General features: G+C 37.7%; 1 long non-coding RNA gene across 2 annotated transcripts in view; it reads right to left on the reverse strand.

Moving 5' to 3' along the window:
* The window catches only part of LOC129647747 (uncharacterized), a 127221-nt gene extending 105555 nt beyond the window's left edge, over positions 1-21666 (reverse strand). For both annotated transcript variants that reach the window (XR_008712479.1, XR_008712478.1), the window contains exon 1: positions 21454-21666. This is a non-coding gene — a long non-coding RNA (uncharacterized LOC129647747). The remainder of the gene's footprint in view (positions 1-21453) is intronic.
* Positions 21667-25957: the final 4291 nt, after the last annotated feature.

A 25957-nucleotide genomic window follows, 5' to 3' on the forward strand; every position in this document is an offset into this window, starting at 1 on the left:
AAAAGGGAACCCTCTTACACTGTTGGTGGGAATGCAAACTAGTACAGCCACTATGGAGAACAGTGTGGAGATTCCTTAAAAAACTAGAAATAGAACTGCCTTATGATCCAGCAATCCCACTGCTGGGCATACACACTGAGGAAACCAGAAGGGAGACACGTGTACCCCAATGTTCATCGCAGCACTGTTTATAATAGCCAGGACATGGAAGCAACCTAGATGTCCATCAGCAGATGAATGGATAAGAAAGCAGTGGTACATATACACGATGGAGTATTACTCAGCCATTAAAAAGAATACATTTGAATCAGTTCTAATGAGGTGGATGAAACTGGAGCCTATTATACAGAGTGAAGTAAGCCAGAAAGAAAATCACCAATACAGTATACTAACGCATATATATGGAATTTAGAAAGATGGTAATGATAACCCTGTGTACGAGATAGCAAAAGAGACAATGATGTATAGAACAGTCTTTTGGACTCTGTGGGAGAGGGTGAGGGTGGGATGATTTGGGAGAATGGCATTGAAATATGTATAATATCATATATGAAATGAGTCACCAGTCCAGATTCGATGCACGATACTGGATGCTTGGGGCTGGTGCACTGGGACGACCCAGAGGGATGGTATGGGGAGGGAGGAGGGGGGAGGGTTCAGGATGGGGAACACATGTATGCCTGTGGTGGGTTCATTTCAATATATGGCAGAACCAATACAATTATGTAAAGTTTAAAAATAAAATAAAATTTAAAAAAATAAAAAAAATAAGTACTAAGGGTGTAATTTTCAACATGATAAATATATTAACACCTGCTATATATTATACATGAAAGTTGTTGAAAGTAAATTCTAAATGTTCTCATCACAAGGAAAAATACACTTTTTCTATTCTTTAATTTTGTCTCTGTATGAGATGATGGATGTTCACTGAACTTATTTTAGTAATCAAAAAAGAAACAAACTTAGGCTTTAGTCTTTGTGAAGTCTGGCATGTTTCTGGCTTGATGATATGTTGATTCATATTTCTAACTGTAGCACCTCAGGAGTCCTAACTAAAAGCTTGTATATTCCCCAGGACTCTTCTTCTATTGCAAACTCTAAACACAAGGGTGTCTCTACCTTCATAGGATTTTGAAAGTTTTGCTCAATATGTCAGCTTCCCATGTATCTTTTTTCATTCAACTTTTCAGGCTTTCATCTCCAGCTTTTAAATCTATTAATTCCTAGAAGGAAAAAGAAGTGCCAAATATTGCATCACCTCTTCAGACTTCCTATTCCTCAAAGACCATGACTCCTTAAGCATTAATTTTCTTGATTGCTTACTGATGCTTTCAATTATATGTTTTTCTACATTCTCTGGGTTTTCTAGTTATTCTAAACAACTTGGTGTTGCACAACATTGGCAGAAACAGAGACCTTACCATTTCGTTCTTTAATACCCTCTTGGAAGAAGTGGTTTTATTATGTTTTATTTCCTCTTAAGATCTAAGGCTTATTTTCAAGTTTCTCCACATACACTTTTGTTCATACAAGCTAATTAATACAATAGTCTCTCAGCATTTAATAAGGATTGACCATACTTTTAGATGTTTTAAAAATATTTTTCTAGATTTGACATATAAATTGGAAATACCCATAATGACATATTAAGGTTATAACGCTCATTATGTAACATCTTATACCCTTTACTGTTGCAAATTCCTCTGAAATTTAGCCACATAACCAACATTAATCTTTGATTTTGATATGCAGTCTGAAATACTGGAGGCAGAGTTCAGGAACACAGCTTGCCCCTGCTTCCTATGGCATCACCTTGGGCAGCTCAAGGACTGGGAGGCTCTCCCACAGCCTACCTGGTAATTGGTACTGGTGGACACAGCTGAAGTTGTTGGCTAGAACACATACATGTCTCCCCTCCATATGGCTGATTGACTTCCTTGCAGCATAGCAGCTGAGTCTGTAGAGTTAAGCAAATCAAGGAAACCAGGTGGGAACTGTATTGCCTTGTATATCCAGTCTTAGAGGTCACTTAGTATCATTACTGCCATTGTTACAAGTCTGCCCTAGTTAAAAAGAGAAAAATCATAGATACCAACTTCCTTATGAGAAGAGTATTAATATCCTATTGTAAGAGGGGGTGGAGGGATGAGAAATAACACCACTCCTATGTTTGAAAAACATAACCTCTCACAGATCTTTTCTAGGAAACCTATGGACAGAGAAACTTGCTGAAAATATCTCATATTTGAATACTGACATTGATGTTAACTTTTTAAAAAGTTGTAAAAAAAATCTTTAGCTAATGCTTAAATTAATCTTCTAGAACAAATCAATCTCTAGTTTTTCTATTTTATAGAAAAGGATTTCTTATGTTTAACCTGGTCAAAGTTCATATACTTAAGCATGTGAGTTTCTTATGTCTAAGAAGAAGTTATTTTAATATTCTAAGTTTATCATACATTAGTTATATTCTTCTCCTTAGCCATATTTCCTGAAATGATATAAAATTATTTTTATGAGATATGTCATTAGCACTGAGTGTCAGGGGCATTTGCTAAACGTGCTTTGGTAATTTTGTGCCATTTGGATATTCCTGAGTGTACCAAGTAAACAGACCCTGCAAATTGCTCTCAGAGTCTGAGATGTGCACTTAAAAAGCTCCCCAGAGTATCTTCAAGTTCAAAAATATCACCTGCCTATAGATCCTTTTATAGTCTCTTGAAAATGTTCTTACTGTTCTTTTTTCAATGGCAAAATGGCATTTATTTCAAAGTTCTTAGGTATTTTATTACTTTAGAAGATAGTGCATATGGATTACCTAATTTTTTTAATTGTTCATTGCTGGTACACAGAAATAGATTTTATGAGTTGATCTTGTACCCTAAAACTTGCTGAATTCATTTATTAACTTTAATATCTATCTTGTATTCTTTGGGATTTTCTAATGTAGAATTTTATCATCTGTGAATAGAGATAATTTATTTCTTGCTTTTCAATTTCAAGGCTTTTGTGTATTTTATTAATTTATTACTATTACTTTTCAAGAAAATAAAATTCAACCCTAAGCTTATCACTCAGAGGGGATAATTGTTGATAATTTGACAGATATCATCCTAGTTGCTTTCTTTTCATTCATTTATTCATTATTCATTCCCTTAACCACATTTATTTTTAATTATACATATAATATGAATAGAATATATAATATAAATATATAAAATATTATATATATTATGTATATTTTTTAGAAAACTGTTCATTTGATTTAGGATTGCAATTACTTATACCTGAAAGAATTTTATTTTATCAATACTTTCTATGAACTGGCTCTTCAATTAAGGAGGTAAGACTTTGTACACTGAAAACTATAAAACATTGCTAAAAAGAATTAAAGAAGACCTGAATAAATGGAAGGACATCCCAGGTTCATGGATTGGATGATCTAATAATGTTAAGACATTAATAATACCCAAAGTGACTTGGAAATTCACTGAAATGACTATCTAAATTCCAATGACACTTTTCGGAATAGAATAGAATATCTGCAAATCATATATCTTATAAGAATTGTTTACTATACAAAATATATAACATACTTCTACAATTCAACAACAAGAATATAAACAACTAGATAAAAAATGGACAGAAGACTTAAATAGACATTTCTCCAAAGAAAATATATCAATGGCTGATAAGCACATCAAAAGATGCTCAACATCACTGGTCATTAGAAAAGCACAAATCAAAACCACAAATCACTGTTTCACAACTACTAGGACGGCTATGATACTAGAAATAGAAATAACAAGTATATGTAAGAGCATAGAGAAACTGAAATCCTCTGCATTTCTGGTGGGAAAATAAAATGATGTAGCCATTGAGGAAACATTGTTTCTTTGAAAAATTAAATGTATAATTATTATATGACCCAGCAATTCCATGCCTAGGTATATACCCAAATAATTAAAAGCAGGTACACAATTAAACATTTATAGTTATGTTCATAGCAGCATTATTCAAAATAGTTAAAATACAGAAATAATCCAAACATCTATCTAGAGATGAACAGACAAAATAAAACACTATGTGTGTACACACACACACACACACACACACACACACAGTGGAATACTATTCAGCCATAAAAAGTGTTGAGGTTCTGTTACATACTACAATGTGGATGAGTCTTTAAAACATTGTGCTAAGTGATATAAAACAAGCGCAAAAGAACGAATGTTGGATGTTTATACTTATATGTGGACTTCCCTGGTGGTTCAGATGGTAAGGAATCTGCCCACAATGTATGAGACATGGGTTTGATCCCTGTCAGGAAGATCCCCTGGAGAAGGAAATGGCAACCCACTCCAGTATTCTTGCCTGGAGAATCCCAAGGACAGAGGAGCCTGGTGGGCTACAGTCCATGAAGTTGCAAAGAGTTGGATACGACCAAGTAACTAAGCACACACCTACATACTTATATGAAATATCTATAACAGGCAAATTCATAAAAACTGAAAATAGTGCTTACTAAGTGTTGCGAGGGGAGAAAAAGGGGGAGTTATTGCTTAATGGTTACAGTTTCTGTTTGGGGTGATGAAAAAGTTTCAAAAATAGATGGTGTGATGCTTGCACAGCATTGTGAATATAATTAACACCATCAATTGTAAATTTAAAACTGCTTACAGTGCTTACTGCTTACAAATATTATATATAATATATATTATATTACATACATTTGTTATACAATTATACTTTATATACTTTATTTTAAATACTTAATCATATATTATAATACTATATTTATCAAGTAAATATGTGATATAGAAGTAATATATTATGTATATAATAACCATTTTATATATATATTATATATATTACATACATTTTTATCATAATTTTTATCATAATAAAGCTATTTGTTGCTTCAGATTGCTCTTGGTTTGGACTTCCCTATACCACCTTCCACATAATCTTGAATAAGTTATTTAGTAACCTCAAAGTATGGATTTTCTTCTCTTTAAAATATGACATGATAACAGCACCACACCTTCCTCAGAAGCCTGTGGTGATGACTTGCCCAAGTTGGTACATCCACCATCCTCCATAGATACTCACTGCGATTATTACTGACATTGTATATCTTTGATTCTGAGACATATTTTTCCACTCAATCTCAAATTAGATTGTATTTTACAATGGACAGGCATATATAATGAAATATTTTTTCTTAAAAAATGTTCAGGATGGGGAACACATGTATACCTGTGGCGGATTCATTTTGATATTTGGCAAAACTAATACAATTATGTAAAGTTTAAAAATAAAATAAAATTTAAAAAAAATGTTACAGGAGACAACACAGAAATACAAAGGATCATAAGAGACTACTATCAACAATTATATGCCAATAAAATGGACAACGAGGAAGAAATGGACAAATTCTTAGAAAAGTACAACTTTCCAAAACTCGACCAGGAAGAAATAGAAAATCTTAACAGACCCATCACAAGCACGAAAATTGAAACTGTAATCAAAAATCTTCCAGCAAACAAAAGCCCAGGTCCAGACGGCTTCACAGCTGAATTCTACCAAAAATTTAGAGAAGAGCTGACACCTATCCTGCTCAAACTCTTCCAGAAAATTGCAGAGGAAGGTAAACTTCCAAACTCATTCTATGAGGCCACCATCACCCTAATACCAAAACCTGACAAAGATCCCACAAAAAAAGAAAACTACAGGCCAATATCACTAATGAACAAAGATGCAAAAATCCTTAACAAAATTCTAGCAATCAGAATCCAACAACACATTAAAAAGATCATACACCATGACCAAGTGGGCTTTATCCCAGGGATGCAAGGATTCTTCAATATCCGCAAATCAATCAATGTAATACACCACATTAACAAATTGAAAAATAAAAACCATATGATTATCTCAATAGATGCAGAGAAAGCCTTTGACAAAATTCAACATCCATTTATGATAAAAACTCTCCAGAAAGCAGGAATAGAAGGAACATACCTCAACATAATAAAAGCTATATACAACAAACCCACAGCACACATTATCCTCAATGGTGAAAAATTGAAAGCATTTCCTCTAAAGTCAGGAATAAGACAAGGGTGCCCACTTTCACCATTACTATTCAACATAGTTTTGGAAGTTTTGGCCACAGCAATCAGAGCAGAAAAAGAAATAAAATAAATCCAAATTGGAAAAGAAGAAGTAAAACTCACTATTTGCAGATGACATGATCCTCTACATAGAAAACCCTAAAGACTCCACCATAAAACTACTAGAACTAATCAATGACTATAGCAAAGTTGCAGAATATAAAATCAACACCCAGAAATCCCTTGCATTCCTATACACTAATAACGAGAAAACAGAGAAATTAAGGAAACATTCCATTCACCATTGCAACAGAAAGAATAAAATACTTAGGAATATATCTACCTAAAGAAACTAAACACCTATATATAGAAAACTATAAAACACTGGTGAAAGAAATCAAAGAAGACACTAATAGATGGAGAAATATACCATGTTCATGGATTGGAAGAATCAATATAGTGAAAATGATTATACTACCCAAAGCACTTTATAGATTCAATGCAATCCCTATCAAGCTACCAACGGTATTCTTCACAGAGCTAGAACAAATAATTTCACAATTTGTATGGAAATACAAAAAACCTCGAATAGCCAAAGCTATCTTGAGAAAGAAGAAGGGAACTGGAGGAATCAACCTACCTGACTTCAGGCTCTATTACACAGCCACAGTTATCAAGACAGTATGGTACTGGCACAAAGACAGAAATATTGATCAACGGAACAAAATAGAAAGCCCAGAGATAAATCCACGCACATATGGACACCTTATCTTTGACTAAGGAGGCAAGAATATACAATGGATTAAAGACAATCTCTTTAACAAGTGGTACTGGGAAAACTGGTCAACCACTTGTAAAAGAATGAAACTAGAACACTTTCTAACACCATACACAAAAATAAACTCAAAATGGATTAAAGATCTAAACGTAAGACCAGAAACTATAAAACTCCTAGAGGAGAACATAGGCAAAACACTCTCCGACATACATCACAGCAGGATCCTCTATGACCCACCTCCCAGAATATTGGAAATAAAAGCAAAAATAAACAAATGGGACCTAATTAAAATTAAAAGCTTTCTGCACATCAAAGGAAACTATTAGCAAGGTGAAAAGGCAGCCTTCAGAATGGGAGAAAATAATAGCAAATGAAGCAACTGACAAACAACTAATCTTGAGAATATACAAGCAACTCCTACAGCTCAACTCCAGAAAAATAACTGACCCAATCAAAAAATGGGCCAAAGAACTAAATAGACATTTCTCCAAAGAAGACATACAGATGGCTAACAAACACATGAAAAGATGCTCAACATCACTCATTATCAGAGAAATGCAAATCAAAACCACTATGAGGTACCATTTCACACCAGTCAGAATGGCTGCGATCCAAAAGTCTACAAGTAATAAATGCTGGAGAGTGTGTGGAGAAAAGGGAACCCTCTTACACTGTTGGTGGGAATGCAAACTAGTTCAGCCACTATGGAGAACAGTGTGGAGATTCCTTAAAAAACTGGAAATAGAACTGCCTTATGATCCAGCAATCCCACTGCTGGGCATACACACTGAGGAAACCAGAAGGGAAAGAGACATGTGTACCCCAATGTTCATCACAGCACTGTTTATAATAGCCAGGACATGGAAGCAACCTAGATGTCCATCAGCAGATGAATGGATAAGAAAGCAGTGGTACATATACACGATGGAATATTACTCAGCCATTAAAAAGAATACATTTGAATCCGTTCTAATGAGGTGGATGAAACTGGAGCCTATTATACAGAGTGAAGTAAGCCAGAAAGAAAAACACCGATACAGTATACTAATGCATATATATGGAATTTAGAAAGATGGTAACAATAACCCTGTGTACGAGATAGCAAAAGAGACACTAATGTATAGATCAGTCTTATGGACTCTGTGGGACAGGGAGAGGGTGGGGAGATTTGGGAGAATGGCATTGAAACATGTAGAATATCATGTATGAAACGAGTCACCAGTCCAGGTTCGATGCACGATACTGGATGCTTGGGGCTGGTGCACTGGGACGACCAGAGGGAGGGTATGGGGAAGGAGGAGGGAGGAGGGTTCAGGATGGGGAGCACGGGTATACCTGTGGCGGATTCATTTCAATGTTTGGCAAAACTAATACAATTATGTAAAGTTTAAAAATAAAATAAAATTTAAAAAAAAAGAAAAATGTTAGTAAATACTAGTGTAACTATCAACAGATATTATCTAATAATAGAGAAAATGTTACATTTTTATTGTGTATATCTAAGTCTTTTTCAGTGAACATACTCTTTGCATAATTACAATACACTAAAAGAATTTTGAAAACACTAAGTTAAAATATAAAGAGTGTAAAATAGGTGAATAGAGTCTTGTATAAGCAATCTATAAATATTTTTCTAGAAACAATGAAATTGCTATTCATTGGATAAAAATTAGTTTTTGCAAGCACACTTAGTGGCATGGTAACAGATTCATGGTATGAAAAATTTGCTAACATTGCATATAATATGATCCATTTTTAAACCAAAATACTAACAGTGAAGCTTTATGTTTTGCTTTTTTCTTCTGACTTCTCTGTATTTTCTACAATTATTTTTTTACTTATTCATTCAAAAATAGATGTTTGTCTATTATCCACCAATCACACAGATTTTAAGCTAATTTCTTTGTCAATGTTAAAATAAGTGAATAAAAGTGAATTTTGCAAAGGAAAAAACAGAGTAGCTTTCCTGTATTTGAGCTATTCCATCCATGAATCATAACTCCATCTTAGCAAGTTGTTTGGTGAATTTGTCCCATGTGCCTCTACCTGGAGTCTTAGTCCTTCCTACCTTTGAATGTTCCTCAGTTCAGTTCAGTTCAGTCACTCAGTCGTGTCCGACTCTTTGTGACCCTATGAATTGCAGCACGCCAGGCCTCCCTGTCCATCACCAACACCCGGAGTTCACTCAGACTCACATCCATCGAGTCAGTGATGCCATTCAGCCATTTCATCCTCTGTCGTCCCCTTCTCCTCCTGCCCCCAATCCCTCCCAGCATCAGAGTCTTTTCCAATGAGTAAACTCTTTGCATGAGGTGGCCAAAGTACTGGAGTTTCAGCTTCAGCATCATTCCCTCCAAAGAACTCCCACTTTTTAAAAAATTTTATTAACTCAGTTTTTTTTTTAATTTTATTATTGGAGTGTAATTGCTTTACAGTGTTGTGTTGGTTTGTTGTTTGTGTTGGTTTCTGTACAGCAATGTGAATTAGCTATGAGTATACATCTATCCCCCCCCCTCTTGAACTTCCATCCCATCCTCCCTTCCCTGTTTATTTGTCAGTGACTACAATTAATCTTTATGTGTGAAGAAAGGCTCAGCTTTCCAGTACTTCTGCCTGATTCTTAAAATGTGAGGCCCACCATGGTCTCCCTCGTCCCAAATCTGTCTCAGTGGCTGGCTTCCTGTGTTGCGAAGACAAATTCAGTGGACCTAACACCTTTAAAAACCAGCAAATATAAACATGTTTTCTAGCTTTCACCTTAAATAATATTATTTTAACTGCACTTAAGCTAAAATCCTCCAGATTGAAACATTTTCCTGATTTTTCTGTTGGTTACATACAACAGATGTGTATGGAGACTATGGCAGGAGATTCTGCTGTGAAGCCAAGGTTTGGTGAGACATTTCCTTGTCTAGCAGACATGTGGACATGCAAGTCTTCATCCTTTGTGAATTTCAGTCCAATGGGCCTGTAGCATACTATGCCTAAGATAATTCTCTGAAATCTGTTATACGTAAAACATATGTTCTCATTTATGGAGAGCATAATTTGAGATGGCAAGGATCCTTCACTTCCTCTCTGCATATCATTCCTTTTTCAATGGCATGATGGCATTTATTTCAAAGATGTTACAATACAGAACTTTTAAGAAATCTGGAGTTCAATTTAAATTAAAAGAAAGATATTCAGATAAAGAACATTCTCTGATCCTCAGTCTATAGTGCTTGTAATTTCTACATAACTTATTAGCTTATGGTTTCATTTATCATGTTCTGCTGTGGCAAATAAATAGACAAGAATCTTTTGTTATCTTCAACCCAACAATGTTGGTTCGCTTAATTAACCAACTTATTTCAGTTGTTCCATCGCCAGCCTGAGATAGTTCTAGATCCACTGATATTTTAAAAAGGATTATATAAAACTATTTTTCACTTAACTTTGCTTTATCTCTCTAATTAGTGCCATCTCAAATTTATACCCAGGCCTCTCTGATAATGAGAAATATAAAACTGAAAAAGAACTGAAAAATTGCCTAGCTTAGGACTTCCAAACTCAAACACCCTAGGAGCAAGGTAGAAAATATAAATGTGTGAAACAGCAAGTTATAAAGGATAGAATATTCTGTGGAAACCTGAAGAACAGAATTCTCATAAAGCATCACAAAATTTAATTAATGCTATTCTTGTCCCCCAAAATCCATGTTTGCTAGCTAGATTATTCCCAAAATTAACTTTTGATTTAATATAATCTCTCATTATAGAGTGGAGAAAATAATAAGTGACAAAATCATCATAAGTTTAGTAAAATGACTGTAAAATGAGAACAATTCATTAAATGAATTTTTTTAAAAAAAGGCCAGCAAGACCTGGCTGTCTGGCCCCTTCTTACCTGTCTAGCCTCATCTCTGGCCATGTATACTCGCTCCTCACCCTTAATCTCACTTCGACCACCCTGGCCTCCTCCTAACCCCATGCTTTGTTCTTGTCACCTGCCGTTGGGCCACTCTCTATGCAACTTGTCTTTGGTGATATCTCTTTTTTTTTAAATTTTCTAAATTACAAGAGTTTAGGAAATTATGTGTGTTTAGTAATCTGATTGGGCTTCCCCAGTAGGTCTGTGGTAAAGAATCCACCTGCCAGTGCAGGAGATGCAGGTTCGATCCCTAGGTCAGGAAAATCCTATGGAGGAGGAAATGGCAACCCACTCCAGTATTCTTGTTTGGGAAAATCCCATGGACAGACGAGCCTGGTGAGCTACCGTCCATTGGGTCACAGAAGAGTCAGACATAACTTAGCAACTAAGCAACAGCAGTAATCTGATTGCATTGATAATATAATTCTTCACCTCATCCTCCATCTACACCCTTTGTGACGTTACTTTGCAGACCCTTATACTAAAGCAGCAGTATGTTTCCCTACTCCTTGAATCTGGATTGACATCAGAGACTTCTTTTGGCCAAAGGGATATTTATTAATAGATGTGACTCAAGCCCAGGCTTAAAAAAAGTTCTCATGCATTTCTGCTCCATTTAGCCCTCTGCTACTGCCATGAGAACATGCCCAGGCCAGCCTGTAAGAGGAAAGATCCATTTCAGTTTTCACAGAAGAAACCATCTTTGTTCAGCCCACAGCCAGCTGACATGTGAACAAGTCTAGCCAATCTTAACAACTCTGCCTTGCAGAGGCAAAGCAGCCACAGATGCACAAGCAAGCACAGTTTAGCTCCCAGAGAGCAGACCAGAGATGTCTGCAGAGACTCACAAACTAAATCGACAGAGAGGCCTGGGGTGCTGTGGTTCATGGGGTCACAAAGAGTCGGACATGACTGAGCGACTGAACTGAACTGAACTGAACAAACTAAATGATTTATTTATTGTTGCATGATGATGATGATGTTAGTTGCTCAGTCATGTCCAACTCTGCGACCTCATGAACTGTTGCCCACCAGGCCCCTCTGTCCATGGGATTCTCCAGGCAAAAATACTGGAGTGAGCAGTCATTCACTTCTCCAGGGGATCTTCCTGACTGAAGGATCAAACTTTGATCTCCTGCATTACAGGCAGATTCTTTACCATCTGAGCCACCAGGGAAGCCCCTTATTGTTGCTTGCCACCTGTATTTTGTGGTTGTTACTCAATGTAACAGTGTAAATAGATAATAGATACACCCACATCATAATTTCTGAACACTCCATTTGTGATTGATTTTAGTTGAGTCATGTGGACAGAGGGGCATTCAGAAAGGTCTGGGGCTGGTAAGATACAGGTTTCCCCTTATCTCAAACACAAGGGATCTTTTTCTTTGTTTTCTTGGCAGCAGAAAACTTTTCTCTTCCTAATCACTCCCCTTTAATCTTTTGTTTTTGTACACTAAGTCATTCCATCCCTTTATGTGTTTTCCTTCATCATTTCTACTGTCATCACCTCATTGATACAAGAATGCCCAAGATACTGAATGGAGAAAGGGACATAGGAATAGAAAGGAAGAATCTGGAAACAAACACACAGATCACTACTACAATGATAGTATTTTGGCACACACCTAGATGTGGGAGTTGATGCCCTCATGTGGAATATATTAGATTATCCACTGACTGATGGCAGAGAAGAATTCTGTCTCTGCTAGTGTTTTAGAAGAAATACAATTATGGCATGTGGTCATTTGAGATCTAGTAAGCGTCAAGGTGAGCATTATTCAGGAGGACCTCAGGTAATGGTTGCTAGATTTAACAAAGAAAAAATAAGTTGCTAGTTAAATTTGAATTTCAGGTAAACATAGTTAGTTTAAGTTATAGATATATATAATATATCTATATTATATATATAGATATATAATATATAGTTATATCTTTATATCTATATATAGATATATAAGATATAGATATAGATATATAAGATATAGATATAGATATCTATATATATATAGATATCTATATCTATAGATATATATATATCTATAGATATATAGATATATAAGAAAATAGTTAGTATAAGTATATCCCCTGCAATGTTTGGGACTTATGTTGTTTATTGCTGTTGATCTGAAAGTCAAACTAAATTTAGCATCCCTGTATATCCCCTGCAATGTTTGGGACTTATGTTGTTTATTGCTGTTGATCTGAAAGTCAAACTAAATTTAGCATCCCTGTATATCCCCTGCAATGTTTGGGACTTATGTTGTTTATTGCTGTTGATCTGAAAGTCAAACTAAATTTAGCATCCCTTGTACTAGAGATTATCATTCTAAGTGAAGTAAGTCAGACAAAGACAAATACCATATGATATCACTTATATGTGGAATCTAAAAACAAATATAAAAGAACTTATTTATTAAATAGATTCATAGACTTAGAGAATGAACTTACGGTCACCAGTGGGGAAGGGATAGATTGGTATAGGGGAGGGATAGATTGGGAATTTGAGATTGACATATACACCTTTTTATATTTAAAATAAAATACCTTTCCATGAAAAAAAAAGTATTCTTTATTTTACCTGGCAACCCTGTCCTGAATTTATCTGACAAAAATGAGTTTTTTCTCTAGCTTATCATAGTTGCAACCTGTTATTACCAGCAGTTGCTCACATTTATTATAGGAATAATGTTTCTGTTTTATTTATCCTGCCTTTGACTAGGATTTCTCATCATTTGGTTGGCAACAGTCTGACCATATTCCTAGCCTGCTGTGGGCCTTGCGTCTATTTGACTTCTGATCCAATATAATTATCAATTAGAAGCCATCTCTGAACTCATTATACCTGCCATCTGAGCACCACAATTATTCACAATCTGAGCAGGGTTCACCTGGCCGTCTTTCTGAATGCCCCTCTTGTCCACATGACTCAACTAAAAGCAATCACAAATGGAGTGTTCAGAAGTTATGAAGCGGGTGTATCTATTATCTATTTATAATGTTATGTTGAGTAACAATGACAAAATATCAGTGGCATGCACAATAAGGGGCTTCCCTGGTGGCTCAGTTGATAAAGAATCTGCCTAAAATACAGGAGATCAGAGTTTGATCCCTGGGCTGGGAAGATCCCCTGGAGAAGTGAAAAGGCTGCTCACTTCAGTATTTTTGCCTAGAGAATTCCATGAACAGAGGAGACTGGTGGGCTACAGTCCATTGGGTTGCAAAGACTTGGACATGACTGAGCAACTAAACTCATCAACATCATCATCATCATCATGCAACAACAAATAAATCATTTAGTTCCTAAGTCTGTGGCTTCCCAGGTGGCAACTGTGGTAAAGAACCTGCCTGGCAATGCAGGAGATGGAAAAGATGCAGGTTCAACCCCTGGGTTGGGAAGATTCCCTGGAGTAGGGAATGGCAACCCACTCCACTATTCTTGCCTGGAGAATTCCATGAACAGAGGAACCTGGTGGGCTCCAGTCCATGGGGTCACAAAGATTCAGACATGACTGAGCATGCATGCACTGTACTGAACTGCACAGTTGAATGGATTATGGGAAAGTAAGAAATGAGTTGGTGGGTAAAATAAGGGGGGAATAAGATCTGAGCTGACTTTACAGAAGAACAAATTCGGAAGCTATAGACCACTGAGTCCCCATGCCAAGAGGCACATGGGTGGTGAGAGCACTTATAGGCTGCCTAAACTCTTGGTGAGAATGGAGTATGTCATCCACACCAAAGAGTTATGGGGGCTTTACTTTTGTTGGCTTTAGGGAGAACCTGCCTTTGACATCATCACTGTTCATCAATCAGACAGGCTATCAAGCTGTTTGTGCCTTGAAATCCTGACTGGTTTGCAACCAACCTACTCCATGTGGACAATTCCCTGTGAGCTGGGTCCTCTGAACATGGCAGAGGGCTAGTGATTTGAAAGGAAATTCCACCAGCACCTGTTTTAGGAGAACTAAACAGAATTTAACAATTAGCTGGAGGTCACCCATCTGAAGCAAGAGCAGTGATAAAATATATCCCAGTTACTCGGGATGCTTCAGTTTTTCTAGGACCCAAACGATCCTGAAACTACAATTCAGTTTCTAAAACATGAGTTGTGATGTCAGGCAGACTTGGATTCAAATCCTGGCTCTGACACTTACCACAGTTGTATGACTATGTGCTATACTTGTGCTTAGTCACTCAGTCGTGTCCAGCTTTTTACAACCCCATGGACTATAGCCAGCCAGGCGCTTCTGTCCATGGAATTCTCCAGGCAAGAATACTGGAGTGGGTTGCCATGCCCTCCTCCAGGGGATCTTCCCAAGCCAGGGATCAAACCCAGGTCTCCCACATTGCAGTCGGATTCCTTACTGGCTGAGCCACCAGGGAAGTCCAAGAATACTGGAGTGGGAAGCCTATCTCTTCTCCAGGGGAAGTTCCTGACCCAGGAATCAAACGGGGTTCTCCTGTATTGCAGGCGGATTCTTAACCAGCTGAGCTACGGGCAAGTTTACTCATCTCTTAAGTATTAATAGCTTTAACTATTAAAAACAGAATTCAGTGGATAATAACCTCACTAAATTGCTAAATAATATATATAACACAGTTCACAGTTCCAACAACACCTGGCATATTGAAAGTGTTCAACAAATAAGAGTTAAAAATAAAACCAAAACCAGAGAGAGAGAGAATTAAGATCCTAACACTGTGGCCAGAATCGTATCAACACAAACCTCATTCTTTTGTACCAAAATAACACCTCATGTAGGTCAGTCTTCTCAAACAGTTATCTCCACAGTGTTTTATTTCTCTAAAGGTCATTGAGTAGAGCCTGAGCTCAGCACTTGTTGTATAACTTTAAGGAAGTCTCTTTTCTTGACATTGTCATTTTTTTAAATATTAATATTCAATAACCATTAAAGAAATGTTGATGACATGTCTTTTTTGTCTACAAGACTTTTTTTAAAGGGACAAAATGCATTATACATGGTCACTTTCTCTGAACATCTCAGAGGCCTGTGGAAATAACAGACAGGTCCACAGACAATAGGTCCTTGGTCCTACTAGACTTGGTAGTGCAGTGATACAGAATCTACCTGCCAACACAAGAGATGTGGGTATGATCCCTGGGTCAGAAAGATCCTCTGGAGAAAGAAATGGCACCCACTCCAGTATTCTTGCCTGGAAAATTCCTTGGACAGAGGAGCCTGGCGGGCTACAGTCCATGGGGTCACAAAGAGTCAGACACGACACAGTAACTGAGTGCAGCGCCTGCTGGTCTAGAATGAACCATGGTGGATAACATGGCCACCACCATTGCCGCCCCTGCAAGGACCAGAGGCATGTAGGAGTGCTAGTACTAGATACCTTGCAATACACTGTCAAATAAGCAAGGATCAGACACCCAAAGGCCAGTTCTCAACTCTTATGAGAAACACCAGCGAGTGCTCTGAAATAAACATTGTGTTAGAATTCAGACAAGCTACACTATGCATCCAACTATGACCTAGACCAGGCTACTTGAACTTCTCTGAGCTTTGTCTCTTGATTTCCACCATGAATATAATATAATCCATCTCCTAGGATTGATGTGAAAAATTAAGGTAGTCTATTCCTTAAGGTAATCTATGCCAAACATTTTGCAAAATATCAGTGACTATGTAAGACTCAATAAATGGTGGTTGCTATTAATAGTTTCATAAATAAATTTACATATACAATAAACTAAGGAAAAAATATAATCTGTATAAATGAAAATTTTCTCAGAGGAAGAAAATTAGAAGGCAAAAAGAAAAGTAGCTTGTTAATTGGAAAGCACAAAGTAAATATAAGACCCCATATTGTAAGTGTAAGAGAGACATAAACAGAAATATTTGAATATATATTAAGCTCTGTGCCTTCAAGTCATTCCTCAACCAGCCTTGTTAAGAAAAAAATCATTAATAAAGGTCTTTGCATTTATTTGAGGAAGCATTTAAATTCTATGAATGTAAACATAATAGGAATTCTTAATATCCTTTTTTTCTTTAACCTTCTCTATCCATCCTTCTGGAGTCATGTTTATGGATTTCAGTTTCATTTTTCAGCTAATGAAATCCTCTATTCTCTACTTTTGGTCTTTCTGAAATAAGAAATTCCTCCTGGACCCTTGAGGGAAAAAAAAATGCAAAACAGTTTCCAAAAACATTTCAACTGTCAGTTACATACTGAGAAAGGGCAGATTAATCCCCACAGACCTCAGAGTTGACAAAGTCCTCATTTAATGTGTTTAGCTACAGTGCTAAGAGGAATTTGATAACAACACTCTGGGTGTCTCATTGTTGGTGCAGGACATAATTACCGCCCTAGGGTATTGAAGGTAATCAGATCCATGGGGTCTCCTCGGGGAGAGGAAAGGGGCAAGCGTGATTATCTTTCTATAATACTAACAGCTATTATGTCTCATTCCTTAAATTCACTTCAATGAAATGGCACTGTTTTGGTTTTCCTTAAGTGACTATTATTATCCTAGTCTCTCCTTTTTTGTTTTGCTTTCACTATGAAGAAAGTCAATTTGCTGTTCACAAATTTTACTGTGGAAAAGAAAATCGAAGCAAGGACAAGGAACAGGAGAAAGTCTCCTATACTGCTGCTGGGAGAACCAAGTGTTAAAACCATTTTGGAAACACTTTTAGATCATCTAGTAAAGTTATGATATGCATATTCACTCCAATTTCTTATACCCTAAAAAATTACTGGTACACGTATTCTAAGAGACAAAAATAATAAAGATAGCAGTTTTATTTATAATATCCCCATAGTGGGGGAGGGGGGAGAATGTCCATAATGAATAGAATAGATAAAATATGATTATTTTCATAATTTGGAGTGCTAGATTCAACCTAAAAGGAATACTGCAGACATATGCACATTGCAGATAAATTCCTAAATATACAGTTTTGAATAAGAGAAGCTGAACAGTAAAGAATATATACCATCTGATGGATGAGATGATGGGGGTGGGAGGGAGGTTTAAGAGGGAGGGGATATATGTATACATATCTGCTGGAGAAAGAAATGACTACCTACTCCAGTATTCTTGCCTGGAAATTTCCATTGACAGAGGAGCCTGGCGGGCTATATATAGTCCATGGGGTTGCAAAAGTTGGACACAACTGAAAGACTAACACAACATTTTAAAGCAATTATACTCCAATAAATAAATAATATATACCATCTGATTTCATTTACACATTTCAAAAACGTTCAAAAGTAAACAATAGTTGACCCTTTAACAACACAGGTTTGAACTGCAGGGGTCTACTTATACGTGGATTTTCTTCAACAGTAAACACTATTTACTACATGATTTGTGGTTGCTTAGTTGGCTGAATGTCCAGATACAGAACCATAGATACAGAGGAACCTTGCGTATGGAGGGCCAATTATGTTATGGTCAATGCCGCTAAAGTCCCTTGGTGTTTAACAGTGAGCAGTACAGTGCTGAGACTTGTGTTCTTAGGTTTTAAATCCTCAGAAGAGAAAGGGTAAGATAACTATGGAAGTCAAAATAGTGATTATCATTTTGAGGAAGAGGAGGGAAGAGATCTGCTTGTGTCAAGGATTGGAGGCACCAGTGATGTTTAACTTCTGGACTCAGTATTCAATATATTAACTTGATGGTCAGTATATAATCCATTAAGCTATATGGTTATGTTGTATTCACTTACCTATATATGTTTTCTATTTCACAACAGAAGGACTTAAAAAGAAATGTTTTCTGCTTGTTTTTGTGTTTGTTTTTATGCAATTTTACTTAAACAGAGGGAAAGAGATTGACAATTACTGGGTTCTTACTGAGTCCTTTATATGCATAATCTCTTCCAATTTTATTAATAAGAACCCAGTAAGGGAGTTATCACCTTTCCTGTTGGAGAGATAGAGAAAGCAGTTCAGAGACATCCGGGAATTTGCCCGAGGCCACAAAACCAGTGTCCACAGACCCAGTGCATGTGTGCTAAGTCGCTTCAGTCATGTCCAGCTCTGAGACCCTATGGACTGTAGCCTGCCAGGCTCCTCTTCCCACTAGCACCACCTGGGAAGTCCAGTAACAGAATTCAAATGTCTGACTCAAAGTATATGCTCTTTCTACTCCATCACACTGATTATATCCACACTCAGAATAGTTTTATGAATAGAAATTTTCAATTTTCTAACTGGGAGTCTAACTGAACACACACTCAGGGTCCAAGTATTGACACACAAACATCTTCAAATATTTTAAATGAAATCTAAGAGACAATTATTTAAAAATATACAGAACTAATTATGCTCTAAAGCCAGATCATTCTCCTGAATAAATGTGTCATTTACTAGGCTAATTTGTGTATTGTTCCTGTTTAGACGGTAAAAACAATTTTGTGAGTCATTGGCTCATACAAAGCGAGTTCAAGAAGGAAGAACACAAAGCCCAAATCTCAGTAACAATTCCAAGATTCTTTTTTTAGTTATTGGTCACATAAATGAAAGAAACAAAGACAGAAGAAAAATGCTGACCTAAAGCAAATTGAGTCCCAGCTATTTTTCCAGCAAAGGTGAATTTATTCAGGATCAGCAGAGAATTGCAATTTGGGCTCTGCAATCATGGCAAGTATGGCCAAGGGCAAGTCCTCAGACAGCAAGAGAAGAACAAAGTTTTTATAGAGAAGAAAAGGAATTTGGAAAGGCTATTGTAAACAAAGTTCATGACTCTTCATTGGCTGAGTTCTTGTCAGGAAATGAGTCTTTCTTCTTCCTATTGTTGGGCTCTACTAACATTACAGGGCATGAGAGCACCCCTTTCTGATCTCCAGACTATTTAATTGAGGCTTCTGTCTATTGATTTTTTTTTTTTAACAAAAGGTAATACAATCTTGTACCCTTCTAAGGGTAAGAGAGGATGCAGAAGAAGACTTCATTTATTCTATACATATTTATTGAGTGCTTACTGTCACAATATTGTCTAGGCATTGTAGATATAATGATGAAAAGATACACAAGATGCTGGAGATTATGCTCTATGGAGAGAATGAAAATAAGCAAGTAAAAAAATAAAGTATCTTCGGAAAGTAACAAGAGTTGCTCCAAGCAAAGAAGAGGTAAAAAGATGGAGAGAAACTGGAATCAAAATGAAGATGGAGTCAGTAATTTAAGCCAAGGACTCTATCAAGAAGTGATATATAAGCCATAGCTGGAAAAAGGACCAGAAGGCAGCCACACAACCACAAAAATCAGAAAAAGATACTTCAGGCAGAGGTAATTGTAAATGTAATTTTTTTAATTCAAATTGTACTTGGTGCTTTCAAAAACAAAGCAGTACAGTGTCACTGAGGCATAATCAGTGTGAAGATGTATCAGTTAGGATTAGAGTCAGCATCAAATAACAAAAATTCTAAAGTAAGTGTAGCTGAAGTAGAAATCATTAATCTAGAATTAGAAAGGCAGCTTCAAAAAACCATCAGAGGCCCAGGTTCTTTTTCTACTATGGCTTCATCATCTGCCTCATGATCTAAAATGGTTATGTGAGCTCAGCCCTCATAACTGAATTCCAGCTATGGGCAGGTGGAAAGGATGAAAAAGAAACCTCTTCTTCTAAGGATGTTCCCTGAAAGCCAACACAATACTTTCATTCACATTCATTCATTGACCAGAAGAAGTGTCAGATGGATAGTCGAACTGCAAAAGAGGCTGGGAAGATTTCCCAGCATGAAGCTCAAAAACTTGTTTCTTTTTCTTAACTCAAGAAGAAAAAGGAAATATACAGATTTATGACAAGTTCAGGAGGAGAAGGGGATGACAGAGGATGAAATGGTTGGATGACATCACTGACTTAATGGACATGAGTTTGAGCAAGCTCTGGGAGATGGTGAAGGACAGGGATGCTTCAGTCCATGGGGTAACAAAGAGTTGGACATGACTAAGCAACTGAACAACGACAAGAAAGTTTGTAACAGTAAAAGAGGCAGGAATTGAGCATGGAGAAGTGGATATGGGTAACTCATTTAGGGAGCTGTAGGCCATAGTAATTAGAATTTTACACTTGGAAGCAAAGACCACATAGTCCTAAGATAATGCCTTGCTTGAATAGAAGGGTTGCTAAAGAGAGCATCTTCCCTACGTACTCTGCATATAATGACTTCTTCAAGCTTATCTCAGGGACTGATAAGGCTGTTAGAGTGAAGCCATCTGACTCTTTATTTTTTTATCTCCACCTTTTTCAAATTAGTCACCATGTCCTGTCAATTCAAGATAGGGTCTCTTGCATAAAGAATGGAAAAGCTTGACAGAAGAGTAAAATTTTGAGTCCAACTCTGGTAACCTTCAATCACAGAAGAGAAAGGACAGAAATAACACTGCTTTGTGCTGGGAGTGTGAAAAGATATGTTGAAGTTCTAGTCCCCAGTGCCTGTGACAGTGACCTTACTTGGAAATAAGATATTAAAGATGTAATGAAGTTAAGACGAGACCATACTGGATTAGAGTGGGCTCCAAGCCCAATGACAACTGTAAGAAAGCCAGACAGAAGACACAGAGACACGGGGACACACAGAAGGGCTACCACGTGTTGACAGAGGCAGAGACCGGAGTGATACAGCAGCCAGTCAAGAACAGCCAAGAGTTGATAATTACCAACAAAAGCTGGGGAGCGATGAGGAAAGATTCTCCTTCAGAGCCTCCAGAAGTAACCAACCTTGCTGACACCTTTAAGTCAGACTTACAGCCGCCAGAACTGTGAGAAAATACACTTCTGTTGTTTAGGTCATTTACCCAGTTTGTGGTACTCTGTTATGACAACCCTAGTAAGCTAATACAGAGTTTGGGTCCATCAAGTGGATGCCCCTGTAGCAAACATCTCAAAATGTGGATGTGGCTCTGCAACCGGATAATGATTGGAAGCTGGAAGAGGTTTGAGGTAAATGTAAAAACAAAGACACAAAATTAACTAAATTCCCTTGAAGAAACTGTTGATAGGTAAATGCTAATATGCAAGATGTTTAAATACATTAAAGGTACTACTGGTGAGACCTCAGATATAAATGAGAATCAGGGTACTGGAAAACGGAGAAAAAGTAATCCTTAAATTGGCAAAGAATTTGGCTGAATTATATTCTCATGTTTTGTGTGGACAGTAGAACTTGTGAGTGATCATCTTGGATATTTGCAGGCATGCTAAGTCGTGTCAGTCTCTTGGTGACCCTATGGACCGTAGCCTACCAGGCTCTTCTGTCCATGGGATTCTCCAGGCAAGAACACTGGAGTGGGTTGCAATGCCGTCCTCCAGGGGATCTTTCTAACCCAGGGATCGAACCTGTGCCTCTTGTCTCCAGCATTGGCAGGCAGGTTCTTTATCACTAGCGCCACCTAGAAAGCAGAGGAGATTTCTAAGCAAACTATCGAAGGTGTAGCTGGGTTTCTTTTTGCTTGCTTATAGTAGAATATGAGAGGAGAAAGGTAAATGGAAGAAAACATTTTTATGCAAAAACAAAAACAAAACTCGAAGCTGTAGAATATTATCAACCTATTCATATTGCAAAAAAAAAAAAATTGAAGTACACTCTGGAGACAACACCAAGGGTGTGGCTGAACATCCATTAGATAAAAAGATTAGTAAGAGTGTGACTCATAGATGAATCCAATCAATTATCTCAGCAGAAACTCTGCCAGCTTGTTTTGAAGGGGACAGAGAAAGTACAAAATGAAGGAAGGCTGTCATATTTCTGAGATTCTATAGGACAGGACATAAAGTTATTGGCTGTCAACAAGAAAAGGGAACACTGACCTAAAGGTGATTCAGAGATCAGCAGGGTTGTCATTGCCACTCTGAGCCCAGAGGGAACAGGTACTTGGGGCAAAATCATCTTTTTCTCAGTTTCAGGGGTAGGGGTAGGGACAGAGGAAGTACCACCTTGGTTTCAGCGGGGTCTCCTGTTTTGTAGGAGGATTCTTTACCAACTGAGCTATCAGGGGTAAATATAATGTTGCTGCTGCCACTGCTGCTAAGTCGCTTCAGTCGTGTCCTACTCTGTGCGACCCCATAGATGGCAGCCCATCAGGCTCCCCTGTCCCTGGGATGCTCCAGGCAAGAACACTGGAGTGGGTTGCCATTTCCTTCTCCAGTGCATGAAAGTGAAAAGTGAAAGTGAATTTGCTCAGTCGTGTCCGACTCTGTGCAACCCCACGGACTGTAGCCCACCAGGCTCCTCCATCCATGGGATTTTCCAGGCAAGAGTACTATTCTGTTTTGGGCCTGTTTTAACCCTATGACCCCTTTCGTCTTTCCAATTTCCCTCATTTAAAATTGAAATGTCTATCTTGTACCTGTCCCTGAAATTCTATTTTGGAAGCAAATAACTTGTCTGATTTCAAAGGTTCAAAGGAAGAGAGGAATTTTGCCTCAGGATACCTACCTTGAATCTCACCTGTATCTGATTTAGATGATATACAGATGACATTGTAAACCTAGAGTTGCTGGTGGATTGGATTAAGATTTTGGGGAGCTGCTGGGGTGGGGATGAATGTATTTTGCATGTGAGAACAATGAACTTTGAAGGTCCAGAGGATGGAGTGTTATGGCCTAATTTATACCCACCCAAAACTCATATGCTGAAGCCCTGCTCCTCAGTACTTCAGAATATGATTGCATCTAGCAACATATTCAGAGGGCCATCAGGAGTTCCCACATAGAAAAAAGGCCATATGAAAACACAGAGAGAAGGCAGCCATCTGAAAGTCATGGAGAGAGGTCTCAGAAGCAATGAAACCTGCTGACACCTTGATCTTGGACTTCTAGCCTCCAAAACTGTGAGAAAAAAAATTTCTGTTGTTGAAGCCACCCAGCCTGTAGTATTTTGTCATGGCAGCAAACTAATGTCGTGTCAAACTAACGCCATGTTCCAGCAAACTAATAGAGGAGTTGCTTGAAATTTAGGCTGAGAATCAGATTCTATATCCTACTTTATTACTTGCTAAGATCTTCCAGGTTATCTTTTAGCCTAAAGAAGAGGCCTTGCAATTCAGAAGAAGGATCTGTGTGCATAAGTTTGGGGTCTCAGTGGGTTTTAAGTGGATCATTTTCAGCATTACAAAAAGAAATCCTCATAATAGTTTCTGGTGAGGCTCCGCTCAGCAGTGGCTTTGAACGGAAATCATACAGTAAATTCAACTGAGTTCTCCATTCAAATTGCTCTAGGTTTGAAAAACATTAGTGCTGTAAATTGTGGATGAAAGAGGAATCCAGAGCTGCTGAAACAAATAGAGGGCAGACATGCAGGTCCTCCCCAGGCCCCGCAGAAGCTAGTTTATTGCCCTCACATTTAATGTCTTGATGGAAATGTTAACACTCCACTCAATTTGTTTAACCTCCATCATAAAGGTCACTGGGAAAACTTAACTGACTACCAAGAGTTTTCCAGAAATGGTCCACCATAATGAGGCTAATTCATTTTGGTTTTAAATGCTGTGAAATGTCCAGCCTTCTTCTCATGTTAAAAGAACAGTAACACTCACCCTGTGTTCAGTTACAACCATGATCGGAATCATGCCCCCTAGGTACATACCAGATAGATAGTATCTCCTGTGCATGCTTCCTTATGCTCCCCAGTTGGCTCAGTGGTAAAAGAATTCACCTGCCAATGCAGGAGACACAGAAGACTCAGGCTCCATCCCTGGGTGGGGAAGATCCCCTGGAGAAGGAAACAGCAACCCACTCCAGTATTCTTGCCTGGAAAATCTCATGGACAGAGGAGCCTGGTAGGCTCTAGTCCAGGGGGTTGCAAAGAGTTGGACATGACTGAGCTCGCAAGCACACATAACAACCTGTTTTTATTTTCTTAACCCTACCACCATCCACTGGAGAAGGCAATGGCACCCCACTCCAGTACTCTCGCCTGGGACATCTCATGGACGGAGGAGCCTGGTAGGCTGCAGTGCATGGGGTCGTGAAGAGTCAGACACGACTGAGTGACTTCACTTTCACTTTTCACTTTCATGCATTGGAGAAGGAAATGGCAACCCACTCCAGTGTTCTTGCCTGGAGAGTCCCAGGGATGGCAGAGCCTGGTGGGCTGCCATCTATGGGTAGAGTCGGACACGACTGAAGCAACTTAGCAGTAGCAGCAGCTACCACCCACAATACAGTAAGTTCCCTACACACAAACGAGTTCCATTCCAAGAGCATGTTTGTTACGTCCAATTTGTTCATAAGTCCAATTTGTTCAAAAGTCACCCTAGGTACCCAACCAACACAGTCAGCTATATAGTATTGTACTGTAATAGGCCTATAATATTTTTCACACAAATAATACACAAAAAATAAACAAACACAAAAAATAAACATTTTAATCATACGGTACGGTACCTTGAAAAGTATAGTAGTACATACAGTACCACAGCTGGCATACTGGGGCTGGTATTGAGTGAACAGGCAAGAAGAGTTACTGACTGGAGGAGAGAGAGAAGGTGGGAGATGGTAGAGCTGAAGAATCATCAGCAGTAGGAGACTTACAGAGGATGCATGCATGTGAACAAATTTATATGATTTGACACAAACACACATTCACATCTTGGAAAATTCGCAACTTGAAAGTTTGTGTCCAAGGACTTGATGTACCTAAGTCTGTTGACAGGTCCAATCTGTTTTCATCACCACACTTCTCGAAACTCTTTCCATCTCACTTGATAACAATTTTCATCTAAGCTCTCATCACATTGCATCTAAAATTATGATTCTTATCTAATTGGTCTAGTCTCTCAAATAGAATAGTATTTATTCATTTTTTATTTTATCCTTCTTACTGCTCTTATCTATCACCTGAGCTTTGCAGACTCTTGTCTCCCCACATTTCCAATAACAAGGTCAAAAAGTTCTATATTTGGAAAGTGATGTCATGTTTTCCTTTCAGTTACTTACTTATTTCACCCCTAAGGCTTCTGGTAACTAGACTAGGACTGAGTAGATGTGACCTGTGATAATTTGGGGTCAATGTTCCAAGGTCCAAAGTAAGAACAGAACTTAGAGTTAACCTTCATTGAGTACTTAGTCTGTGCCAGGCACTATAATATGCATTTTATATTGATGTTGTTGTTCAGTCGCTAAGTTGTGTGCAGCTCTTTTCAACCCCATGGACTGCAGCAT

This window comes from Bubalus kerabau, chromosome 3 (genome assembly GCF_029407905.1).
Source record: "Bubalus kerabau isolate K-KA32 ecotype Philippines breed swamp buffalo chromosome 3, PCC_UOA_SB_1v2, whole genome shotgun sequence".
In the NCBI taxonomy this organism is placed as follows: Eukaryota; Metazoa; Chordata; class Mammalia; order Artiodactyla; family Bovidae; genus Bubalus; species Bubalus kerabau.